Here is a 13,253-nt window from a genome sequence, read left to right on the forward strand (position 1 = left end):
GCAAACTTTTGGAGAAGCACCTGGGAAAAATACTGGGAATTGTCCACCTTATGATTTTTGCTCCTGTCACAGGGCAGTATAGGTGAAGTGTTATTTATGCAGGAAACATTGCATTCCTTTCTTCTCACCACTATTTTGCTTACAGTTGAGTGTATTTATAGAAACCTGCTCCAAGACCTGAGATGCACTGCCACCAGTCTCCCAGCACTGTCCACTCAATGATCAGTGGAAGGATAAATCTACTCCTATCCAGGGAAATACCACTTCCCATAGAATCATAGAATGCTTTGTGTTGGAAGGCACCTTTAAACATCATCTGCTTCAACTCCCCTTCCACAGAAATGGACATTTTTATCTAGATCATGTTGCTCAGAGACCTGTCAACCTAACCTGAAAGTTTTCAGGAATGGGGCCTCTATCACTCTCTCTGGGCAACCTGTGTTAGTGTTCCACCAGCTTCATTGTAAAAACATTTTCTGTTTATCAAGTCTGAATCTACACTGTTATAATTTAAAACCCTTACTCCTTGTCCTGTTGCTACTGTTCCTACTAGAATATCAGTCTCCATCATTCTAATAAGCCCCCTTCAGATACTGGAAGGCCACTATAAGGTCTCCCAGGAGCCAGTTGAACAACCCCAAATCTCACAGCCTTTCCTCATGGAAGAGGTGTTCCAGACCTCTAATCATCTTCAGATTAAGCAGAAAATGGTTTATCAGGGAGGCAGGATTTCACTTAGAGAGCTTCAGACTGAAAAACCAGTCTTTAACTTTCTCTGAAAGACAAGAAGAAAAACAAATCTAAATAGACTTTCTTTGCTCAACTGCCACAAGCTACCTTGTGTACCTTGCTGACATATTTCTGGCTGAATGAAAATTCAGTGGGCAATTTGTCACCAAATTAAAATCATCACTATCAAATTAATTCTGGATCCAAAAGAGCAAAATAAATTTGACTGTACTTTTAGAGATGTATTTTGGACAATGACAAAGAACCTAGGCCAGCTGCTGCTCACTTAGCTCTTATGTAGGCAACACTTGCATGGATTGCAATTGGGGATGGCTGAATGAGGGCTGGATGGGGTAATAGCACTGAGCTAATGATGGAGGAGCTGGTGCTTGGAGACCAAATGACATTCCTCAGCCTGGGATAATTCAGAATCCCCAGAGACAGGGCAGACAGGTACCTGCTGCCTTTTTTTCCAGTTAGGAGTTAACTGGAGTGACACTGTAGGGGAAAGATTAAGGCAAAGTCATTGAAAATAAAAAAAAAAGGAAATAAAATTCCTTTATGATTCCTCTATGATTTTGTGGCTCATAGAGCATGCTGGGTGGGATTGGAAGTGTGGAAGCACAGCACACAGACAGATTTTATTAACTTGACAAACTAGAAAGACTGATGTGTTTTGGCACTCCATCACTGTTACTGGCCTTTGGTGAGGCAGTGCCTTTGGCCAATGCTCTTTCCAGGGAGGATTTCTCTGGCCTTATGTATCCCCCAATTCATGGCCTCTGGGGCACATAAAAGCTGTGCTATTTAACCCTCCCTCCCCTTGTTTATGTTCCTCATTCCCACACAATCCATAGGCAATGTTGTATAGTGTCACTCCCATCCCCCAAACTTTCCCTGTTTCAATTGGTGTCACCACAAAGGAATAGATTATTACTGACACTGATCCCAATTTAATCCTTCCAATAATCTGATTTTTCCAAGCCTATTTATATCCTTGAAATGACAGTAGGGTTTAAAGTGATACAAATACCTGAGCCTAAGTGCTGGTACTGCCCACAGTAGTCTGGTCCAGTTTTGACCCTTCAGAATAAAATGTAACCCCAAATATTATTTGATAAATCCCTTCCCAAGTGTTTGTAGTGCTAGACTGGTCCTTGGTTCCTCTTTTTGACTAGCTTTTTTACATTACAGATTTATTCTCCTATACACTAGTATCAAGCTGAAGTCCCAAAATAAGTTTTAAAACTCATTTAAATGTAGAATTTCTTTTCCCTTTGTGAATTTTAATAACTTTCTGGTGTCTGGAAATGATCTAGAAGTAAAGCTTTCATAGCAGTGTAAGAAGTATAAAGCTATTCTAATTTGTTATTTCATCCAGCAACCTGAGAACTTTTTTTATTTTCTTGGGATTTAAGGTGATCAGCCAATGTTTTCGCCCATCCCCAATCTCCTTAAGAAGCTTATTAATGCTTTATATTGAAAATAAAGACAAATGAATCTGAAAACAAAGCCATCCTTAACGCTGGATATTGTAAATGTGCTTGCTGGACTATTTCCACTATTAGTAACCAATTCATTTTAATATTGCTCCTGCTTCTTGCTAGATCTGCACAACCTCAGTTCACACGTAGCCAAGGAGTAGTTCAACCAGCAGTCAGCAGGTTTTTGTTCTTTTTTCCCCCACTCTTATAATTCAGTGCAGCGACTTTGGTTTATATAACCAAATCCTTTTGTTTCTCCAAAAAGGACTTGGTCATTTCACTTGAGCGACAACATCCGTGCTAAGTGATGGTCTATTTTTTCCAGAGCAGAGGCCTCAGTTTTCAGCAGCATTTACATTCCAGTAATAAATATTTAAAGGAATTATAATGGAAATGAAGCAAAGAATGTCTTTCTGAAGTGCACACACACACGTGTACACACACACACACACAAAGACATGCACACTCACAGTCAGTTAGTCTGGGGTCACTCAGGTGCAGATGGTGCCTTTGTTCAACCCCTGAGATATTTTGCTTTTTCTGTTAGAAAACTTGGCCACCTTGGACTTTTAATACCCCATAAAAACCTTACAAAATATTATGCTTTACTGTCTATGTAGCAGATCAGTCAAACATCTATGTCAAAGGCATTTTCTGCAAAAAAATATCTTTCTGCCTCTAAAAAAGTGTAAGAAATATTACAATCCATGCTGATTTCTTGGTGTCCATTCTCAGGTATGAGCTTTAGAATTTTCAATCATCTCTATTTTATTCTATAAAACACAAAAATAAATTACACCGTAATGACAGTTTTGGAACATACCAGGGATACACAACCACCATTTGGCTTCAGATGAGTGGACTATTATAAAGGAAATGAGACACTGATGTACTTTTCCAATTACAAAAGCTTGAACTTTACGGGCATAACATTAGATGATGTCTTAATTAGTGATGGTGAAGATCATATATGTGACATAAACAAAAGAGATGCTTTTTAACAACAATTTAAAAAATGAGAAAAAAAATATTCAGAATATTTTGAGAAAGAATTAACTGATTCCAAAAAGTAGAATAATGAAAGCCGAAAGGCAAAAGAAGGATGTGACGTAGATACTGGAGTTACCTGCAAATGTCTCCCTTTGCCAACCAGAAAGTATTTATTCTGTATAGTTTGCTGTATCCTTGTTTCTTCATGTGCACTGAATGATGCCCTACCAGCAGCACTACATCTGCATTAAACTGCCTGATTATAATGCTCTCTGAGCACTGCCCACCCATCAGTGCCTGCTTGTCCTTTCTCAAGCCAGACACATTTGTCCACATTTACTAAATCTAAATCTAAATCTAAATCTAAATCTAAATCTAAATCTAAATCTAAATCTAAATCTAAATCTAAATCTAAATCTAAATATCTATGGAAAACATAGGCATTGAGTCTTAACTGTAAGTGGGCAGCTTTGCCATGAGGAAGCCTGCTACCTGCATGCCCTTTTTAAAACTGGCAGACAAAAAATGCAGTGGCCTGTGCTCTTTTTGTTCTCACCCCTGTGTGACCCACACCTGCAGGAATCTTGGGATGGGAACAACATAGTGGTGGGTGCTTATCCAGGAACCACCATGATTATCTCTGACTTTAAAAGCCTGAATCATATAGGATGTGTGGGAGCTGCAGAAGGACCTCTGTCTCACAAGCTGACAAAAAAACAAATTAAAAGAATGAAGAAATGGGTGTTGGGTGTAAGGGGAATTGGTAATGGAGAGGGGCTCTAAGGGGAGGTGGAGGGTTACATAGTGGTTTTTTTCCATTCATTCCTGTGCCCAGGGCTCAGCAGGAAAACAGTACTTCTCAATTTCCACCCTATCTCTGTTTTTTCACCTTTGAAATCTGGTTATTCTTAGCTCACTAGGTTTAATTTGCTGACCTGACACGAACATATCCATCTTTCATGTTGATCCTGGCTCGGACTCAGCAGAAACACAAGAGTGGAAAATAACCCTTCTGACAGCTAGACAATGACACTGAACCAGTTCAGGAGAAATGGAAGGTGGTCATGGGTACATAGAAGGTCTCTGTCTACTCACAGTAGACCACAGTTTAAGAGCAAAAGAGTGGGTGTTTGTGGGCATGTGAGCATGGATATGCAGACACCAGTGGAGAAGTTGAGATAGGTGCTTTTCTACTCATCAGCCCTCATTGCTGTACTCTCTGCATCACTGCAGGAGCTGACCTTCATCGGGAGAGACCTTCTGGAAGGATCCGCTGGTCAGGAGAGGGAACGAGAAACCTCCTGCAGGAAAGGGAAGTCAATCTAGTTCAGGAGAAGCTCCTGGGAGAAGGACAGGCGTGGATGGAGGCAGGAGGGCCTCCCACTCCTGTCGCTCACCCTTCCCGTGCCAGCCCTGCTCCATCTGCTGGCAAGAGCCATGCGGAGCCGCTGCTGTTTGCCCGCGGGATCCAGCCCCTCCTGTCCTCCTCCCGAGCCCACATTCCCTCCACGTCTTCATTTCATCTGACACAAGTGCCGAGGGAGAGAAGAGCAGAGCCTCCCCCAGACACAGGAGGGAGAACAACCCTTATTTTTGGATCCCTGCTTTCCCATGAGTTTCCCTCTGTTTTAGCCTCTAATATGTCATCAAAGTTACAAATTAAGTACTCTGCATGCCGTGTATTTACTATCTGATCTGATGGCTGGGAAGTTGACTCCCCTGCTCACCTGTGGTCAGTCAAACCCAATGGAAATACCCTGCAAGTCCCCTGAGGCTGCACATGGTGATACTGGTGGGAATGGAGTGAGATGGCAGCACCAGCTGCTGCCTCAGCCAAGTGCCCAGGAAACCAGGGTACAGCTCTGAAAGGTGTTCAGACGAAACAGGAGTCCTTTGGCTCTTTGCTTTGCTGCTCAGCACTTTGCAAGGGTATTATTTTGGCTCTGCCTCCATTTTTCCCTTGCCTACTAAGTGTTTAAGAGAACAGGCTGAGGAAAGCTCTGATATTTTCCAAAATATGAAAGCAACATGGAAGCTTTTGTCATGTATGAACCTGCATGGCATTGTGAATTTGACTTACTCTTTGTTCCTGGAGATGCACGGTGATCACAGCTCCCCTATGGAAGGGTTTTTCAGCTCTGGCAGCACGGGCATTAAATGCTTTTTCCTTTTGTCTTGCCTTCTGCTTTTGGGAAATCATCTGCACCTGGAATTTGTGTCTCTTTTCCATATGGGAAAAGAAGTGTGTTCATCCCACTGTGGTCCCTACATATGGCAAGTCTTTCAGCTCTGGGTTACAGGCAGTCAGGTGAACAGGGTGGGTTCAGCTTCCCCACAGCAGCTGGGTCTCAGGGAGGAAAGAAGGGCAGCCAGCGTCAGACCAGTGATTACAGAAAGTTTAGTCTCCAGTGGATTTCCCTATTCCAGTGAAACAATGGGAGGGTCTTGTGCTGTATTATCTGTGCTTCCTCTTTATTCTGATATTATCTGTGAATTCTTGCAAATAATAGATGACTGAGACCATTGTTGTTTTGGGAAGTAGGAAGATGAAAACATTACATGGGCCTTAGCAGTTTCAATAGAGTTATTCATGGTGTTTGTAGTTATGCAAGTCAGAAACAAGCAAAATACCTGTTGGAATAAGTAATAACCCTGTGCATTCACAAAAGCAGTTCTCTTAACCTCACTTTTAATAAGAGAGACTGTTTCAGTCAAACAAGTGCTAGAGAGTTGAAAACAAAAAAGGAAAGCAAACATTACTCCACTCTTAATGCCGTAAGATTTTGGGAAGCAATCAATCCCAGCTCTTCCATGTATCTGCTTTAATACAGGCATGCTGATATAAATTGCATGATGGTGATTAATAAATCTTCTATCGATTGAACTTGAAGTCAAAAGAACATACTTTTTTTCTTTTTCTTTTTCTTTTCTAAACCTGCATTAAAATAGATTATTCAAAACTCTTGGAATGAAAAGTGCTAGGTCAAAACTCACATTTTTCTAGCAAGTCTATGAAAATTTACTATAAAAAAGTCACATACTGTAGAATATCAATTATCCTGGAAGGCTTATCCAGGTTATGGCTTAAGTGTGCTATTCATGTGCTGCCAATTTGCTCTAGAAGTACAAGATGAGATGTAGTGCCTTGCAAAGCAGCTGAACAGTTCCCTGGGCCAGCTGAAATCCAGAAGCCATTCAATGGATTGATTTGGGTGCAGAAGTCTTGCAGCTTCCCTGCAGTCCCATGCAGAGCTTCTCAGAGTTGGAAGCCACAGAGCCATGTGGGTCCTCTGCAGCTCTGGCAGGACTCAGAATCTGCCTCTACATCACGAGCTCCTCATCTGGGAAGTGTTCTTGGTTTACAAACCTTGCCCTGCAACTGCACAGAGATGGCTGTGGCATGGGCTTGCACAGAAGCCACCTATGGATACCTGCATCACTCATGTATTATTAATTCCTGTTACTTAGGACCTTTCCTTCTCTTCTTCACCTCAAATAAAGGAGACCTGTTGATATATCCATGGGTATAATACCTTCTGGTCTTGGTAGAAATTCTCTGGTTCATTGTACATTAACATTTTTGATATTTTTTATGCATAAGCAATTAATAAAAATTGGGCAAAACTTTTTTTTTTTTTTTTGCTATATTCTGGACAGATTATGATTTTTTTTTCTCTGTGATGTATTGTTGAAACTTGCTACCCACAAGGACTAATTACTAAGAGTAGATTTTACTCTGAAAGGAAAACTTTCTTTAGTTTGCACAGCCTTGTGTTAGAAAAACAAACATTCACAGTTAAGCAAATAGGGCCATGCTCCCAAAGGGGTTTTTTGTGATTCTCATGGCATTTAGTGATTCTATTGATCTCCCAAATTCAGGGCAGAAGGGACTGTGTAAGAAACTTCACCTCTAGTTTTCAAAAGAAATACCTTGTTTTTGGGAGCAAATGCATAAATGAATGTTTGAACACAAGGGTAAAAACAGAACATGCAATTTAGGCTCACCTGGCATGTGTCTGTTAATGTGGGCAAAGGTAGTTTGTGAACTGAAAGCCTGAATAGGGCAAACTGCTTCAGAATAAAGCAGTGTTAGGGTGAAGTGCATGTCCAGCACGGGGAAGGGGAGTTACACAAGAGAAGCTACTCTGCAGCAACTCCCAATGTGGATAAGCCCTTAATTACTTTTAAAATCTCAGCATTACTAAGCCATGCTTATAATTTCTAGAGGCCTTGAGTTTCTGGAACAACTGGAGTATGAGATTTGATTGCATTCACTTCAGTGGAGGATACAGTTAAGTATCAGCATGTTTGCAGGCTTGAGGCCAGTCATTAACTAATTAGAGTATGGGAACATTTAAATTTTTCCCATCTGATTTTTCAAAGCTATTTGGCAGCACTTGTTTATGAGCTTTTATTTTTCACTTTTTCCCTTTTTCCTTCACAGAAACCGAAGAACCCCCACCAGAAGCAGAAAGACAACTGGAAGTAAACTAACTTCCCATTTTCCCCTTGCCAGAGATAAAAATATTTACTGAGTTTTATGCCTTTTTAAATTATTATTTGTAATGCAGACATACACACATATACTTTTTTAAAAAGAAACATATTAAAGGTCTCACAGTGTTAACTTCCTTTGCGGCCTCGCAAAACCTCCTGTCCCAGCAAGAGATTATCAGACGAGAAGGCAGGGGGTGGTCGCGGAACTACAGCCCCCAGAGGGCGTGGCGGGGGGCAGCCCACGGGGACCGAGCAGGGAGGCGCGGAGACTCCTGGGAGTTGTAGTCCCGCGGCCCTACCTGGCAGCTGTCCCAGCACCTGTCTGTTACGTGAGGCGGCGATGGCTCCGCGCCCCGCTGCTGCCCCCAGGCTGCTGCCAGGCAGCTGCGGCTGGCACCCCAACCAGGAGCCGCTGGAGGAGGCACGGGACGCCTCTGAAGGTAAGGATCTCCTGGGATTTTCTGTGTAAGTCCTGCGCTCCATCCTAGTCCTCCTTGCCCCGTGCTTTTAGCTGGGAAGCTTTGCCGTGCCGCTCCTGTGGCGCATCCTTGGGCGAAAGCATCGGAGTTTGGCTTGGCTGGCGCTGTCTGCAGAGTCAGCCTGTGCGATCGGGGTGAGGTGCCATGTGTTGGCTCCTTTAGGTAAAGGTTAGTGGGATAAATAATCATGCAGTCTCAGAAAAAGTGAGAGTTGGAATCCTACTGCCCTAGAGGGCTGTAAATCTTTCTCTAGTGAATAAGGGTCTTATAGCATCCAGCTTTTTGCTAAATTTAATCTTGCCTTTAAAGTATTTTTTTTTCCTTTTTCCTTCTTTTTCCTTTTACGTTGACTTTCTAGGCATTAGTAGAGAGAAATGGACATATACACGTTTTGCATATGTGGCTGCAATAGACTGCCTGTGTACATTTCTCTCTTCCAGTGTATCTGCTGTTTCCTCAACCAGAGGCAACTCTAAATTTCAGGCTGCTAAGATCGCTACAGTGAAAATCCTTGGAAATGCTTCAATTTTACCCTGATGTTTAAGAAAACAGAGCAGTGGTGGGATAGCAGAGGGAGGAGAAATGATTTTGTGTGTGTCCTGGGTAAGGTAAAACACTTCTGAACATTTTGGCTGTGACCATCTGGCAAGCAGGCACCTGGGAAACTATTCCAGCCTTGCTGTTGGTCCTTACACCTGAGTGTAAATTTGCCAGAGAGTTGTGGTAAATACCTTGCAAAAGGACACGCTGCAGACTTCTCAGGGCTGACTGTACATGAGATAATAAAGCCCTGTGTGTAAAGACTTGGTTCAATGACACAATTATACCCTTGTGGTCTTTTCCTACAAATAATTTACTTATTATTCTAAAGACCATAGGTTTGTTGTATGCATTACTTATGGTCAGACTGATTGTCAGCTACTGGTACTGGGGTGAAGCAGCAGGCAGTGAACAGGCTGAAAATTGTGGGAGCAGAGTGGGAGTTTTTAGCTAAGTCTACTGGTGGAAGAACCCTATTTAAATAAAAAAGGTGAATGTGAAGACAGGGGACCCTTCTAGTAAAGGTGTCACCCAAGAGAAGATCTGAAAGGCAGTTCTCAGTCCTGCTGGGAATTGTGTTGGCCTTTTAATGGCAATTAAGTAGCTTTGCTGTTGGTCTCTGCAGAAGTTGCCAAATGCTGAACTGAACAGGTCTGGACAAGGAGGGAATTCCCTTCCTGTTGAGAGGCTTGGCAGCTCTGGGTCAGTGAGAGGTATGGTTTTGGGCGTGTCAGGCTTGCACACAGTGGCATCAGGACTGCTGTCATGCAGAAAGCTGAAGAGCTGGTGTCCTTCATGAATCAAACATGCAGAAAGGTTAAATGCAGCGCACTTAGATCTGAAATGAGGATGATGTAGCTAGTGTCAGAGGTGTTGGTAAGAAGTTCTAAACCTTCTACCAATTAATCGATTACCTTAAAAATCCTAGCAGCTGTAATGGAGAGGTCTCACGGGCTGCTTTCCAGGTGAAGTTTTTCATGTCCCTCATAGACCAATTAGTGGCACTGCTGATATATTTGTAATAGAAAATAACTTATGGGCACATCTGAATTGAAATAGAAATTAATTTATAGGGGCATCTCAATCTGAAAGCATTCCCTACACATTCAAAAAACTTTCTTAAGTGTGCACAAGACTGATATAAAAACCAGAGATCATACCTGCACGCAGCCTTGCTGAGCTTTGAGTGTTTGTCTGTACATGGACAGTACACATGGCAGCTTAAGCCAGGGGGTCAGAACTCCTACAGGAATGTCTCCAGAGAAATGTGATGGCTGAGGATGCTGCTGATGGGCAGGTGACCAAGGAGGAGAATGGTGGTAGTGGCACCAAGCCCTGTGCCCCCTCCCTCCTGGTGCTGAAGGAGGATGGACCTCCCTAGTCTACCTTTCCCCATCGGACAGTCAGGCTGCAATATTTAAAACAGTCATGGATTTCCCTGTTTACCCAAGATCAGCACTCCTCCCAAATAGCAATTATGTTGGTTTAGTTTTCCTTTCCTCATACACATCAGAAATCACACAGCATGATATGGCTAATGGGATTATACTGACCCACCTCTGCAGTTGCTATTAATATCTGAAGAAATCCCCAAATGCCTCAGTGGTAGTATGGTTGCCTGCCCATCTTTCTCTTGCCAAACAGAGATGGGTTTTTTTACAGTAAGAAATTCACTAATTACAAGCAAATTTTACTTCTTGGTAGTGTTAAGAAGACAGGGACCAGATTATATACAGCAGAGAATATATATAGAATATCTGATTTTGCATGGATAGCAAGCTGATTTGCAATGTCATTTAAACAGCATCCTAACAGCCAAGACGTTTTTAAAAACAAAGAAGGCTGAGAGAAATTGAGGGGGCTCATGTCTTTTTCTTGCTGACCATAGAAACATAACCCACCCTTTCTAATAAAAGTGCATTTGAAATTCAGCCCTGGATCACAGGGCAGTAAATTTCAATTGCTGGGTTTATGTCATCATTGCAATTGCAGTAACTCTGTAAAGCCCAAGATGAAAAGTTGCTCTTTCTGCTCTGAGCTCTTTCCATCCTCCACCTTTACAGCAAAGGTTACCCTGAGCAGTGTGTGCGTCTGTCTGCTGTAAGTGTAGAAATACGTATTATTCATAACTTGCCAATGTGCATGCTGGAAAAAAAAAAAGCTGAATTTATAGCTATATTTCCTCTCTGCTGGAGTTTTTAGAGTTGTGTGTTTCAGTGTTTCCATTATAAACCCCTGTTTTCTGAGGTTTATAACAGTCTTGAAGAGCGGAGTGGTCTTGAACCATAATAGAAAGTGTGTTATGTTGCATTTACAGTACAGCTGTAACTGCACATTAAGGAGTGTAATCTTCTCAGTGTACCCTCAGTGCTCCAATAAAGTTCATTGGAGTTACACATACTGAGAGAAAAAGTATTTTATGTTTGGAGTTGGTGCTCTCCATCCACAGAGCTGAGTGCATCACATGAGGGCAGAGACAATCTACCTGCACCAGACTTCCAAAAATTCTTTGCTACACCCTTAAAATATTCATGCATCTGTGGAGTCTCCCTCTGAATTACAGCTCATCATAACCTCCCTTTGTCCCTGGGAATTTCTAGTTAGCCTGAGCTGCCACATACAGAGCTGGGACTCTTGAGGAGAAAGTTCCCCATACCCTGAGAAGGAAACATATTTTCTTCTTGTGCTAGTCCAGCTACAATATTAAGGCTGGGCTTATCTGCCACTTGGTGGGAGGCATCAAGGTAGGAAGGAGTCTGGACACTGTAAACTTTAGTCTCAGATCCCAACTACAGTGCACTTTGAGAGATGAAGTTGAAAGGAGTGTCAGCAGGATTGAAGTCTTGTTGAGAGTAAGTTTTCCTTGCTGTTTCAACTCATAACATCAGGTTATTTAGTCTTCCACTTAACCTTTCTTCCCTTGGCTAATAGGTCAGCTTATTGAGTTCATGCCCTTTTGTAAGTATTGCTAGCCTCAAGCATTCCAAAATCACAGATTTACTCTCAGAGCCATGAAACTGCAGGAAAAACATGCAATTTTTAAATTGAGCAATTAAAATAGTTTAATTAGTATTTTAGCCCTGATCCTTTGAGTTTCACAGCTTCTGAGCACTTTTTTCCTAGCTTGGAGCTTGACAGTCCTTGCCCCCAGTAAAACCTGCATTTATCACAATTGCACAAATGAACAACCAGCACTGTAGCAAAAAACTCAACTAAACCAAGAGTTCAGAAAGAGCTTGAGGTTTTGAAGTGCTGGTTTTGTGATTGCATAATTTCAATTTTCTTCCCTTTTTCTTTTTTTCTCACTGCCCTCACCAGTTATGCATGTCTGTGTTACAGCATATCTGCTGAGAATGAAGCTGAAGGGGTTTCTGATTTGGTGAATAAGTGTACAAGTGGTCAGAAGAAAAGTCTGCAGTAAGAAAGCCCAATGAATGGGAAGGCACAAAAGGCTGAACCAGAGTAAAGCTACCCATATGTTGCATGTGCTTCCCTGCCACGTACAAGGGGGCTGCAATTTGCACTTTAGTTTTCTGTGCTCCCTTTCATATGGGTAAGAAGGCCTTTGGGAATCTCTGGCATGATCTACCAAGAATTATTCATCATGTGATGCATACATTTAGGCAGCAGATACACTCCGTACAGGAGCATGAGTGAAAATATGGCATTTATACTGTCCCTGCATTTGCCCCATAGGGTGAAGTTTGGATGTGTCTTCCTGCCCCAGCTTTGCTTGTTCCAGCACCCCACACATTTTATGTTTTTACTGCAATCTGAGAATATTCATCATGGTCGTTCAGAGTGCAGTTACTGTCACTTTGAAATGCTTATCATGGGGAACATTTTCAAGGCAAGAGAGGCAAGAGGGCAACAGCTTCCCCGGCCACATCTGCAGGAGTCAGAGCAGCATTACCAAACCCTGCATGTGGTGATTTCCAGGAGATCCTGTGAAGGGATGTTTCTGCATCTTAAGAAGTGGTTCTGTAGATGCCACTAAAGAATTGCTGGGGAACTGGTCCTCAGTGATTCCTTTTGGTGGCAGTTTGAGTTTCTTCGCAGTCAAGTTGCATTCCTACATGTGGACGCAAACTAAGAGCTTCTGGGCTTTTTTTGGGGATGAGAATTATTGCTGTGGCAAGAGTATTAGTCTGACTTGCTTCATTGCCACCCTTCTTTTTCCTTTTTGCCAATTTACTGCCTCTTCAATACAGAGACTAGTGGCAGTAGTGAGATGTCGTACCTGTTCTGGTTTTGGCATGTTTGTATAATCTAATGCATTCATTTGCTCTCTCTTTTTTTCTGTCTTATTCATCTCAGAGGGACAATTGCATCCAAACACTCTGGTTTAGTTAGAGATAAGGCATAAAGGGACAGCTGATACTGCCCAGAGTTCCCAGATGGGAAGAATTCTACATTCTTGTCAGCTTGAAGGCCATAACCCATGGGCACATTCTCCATTCACATCTATGGAGTTTCTTCTGGGAGCATAAGATTTGAAAAAAACAGTGGTAGTCCTCAGGTGAAGAATAGTTTT

The 13,253-nt window shown here is 42.2% G+C and overlaps 1 protein-coding gene across 1 annotated transcript in view; it reads left to right on the forward strand.

Moving 5' to 3' along the window:
• Positions 1–8,018: 8,018 nt before the first annotated feature.
• Positions 8,019–13,253, forward strand: part of TBXAS1 (thromboxane A synthase 1) — a 250,988-nt gene continuing 245,753 nt past the window's right edge. The window contains exon 1 of the mRNA XM_021536482.2: positions 8,019–8,140. The gene's annotated coding sequence lies outside the window, so the exon portion shown is untranslated. The remainder of the gene's footprint in view (positions 8,141–13,253) is intronic.

This window comes from Lonchura striata, chromosome 5 (assembly GCF_046129695.1).
Source record: "Lonchura striata isolate bLonStr1 chromosome 5, bLonStr1.mat, whole genome shotgun sequence".
Classification (NCBI taxonomy): domain Eukaryota; kingdom Metazoa; phylum Chordata; class Aves; order Passeriformes; family Estrildidae; genus Lonchura; species Lonchura striata.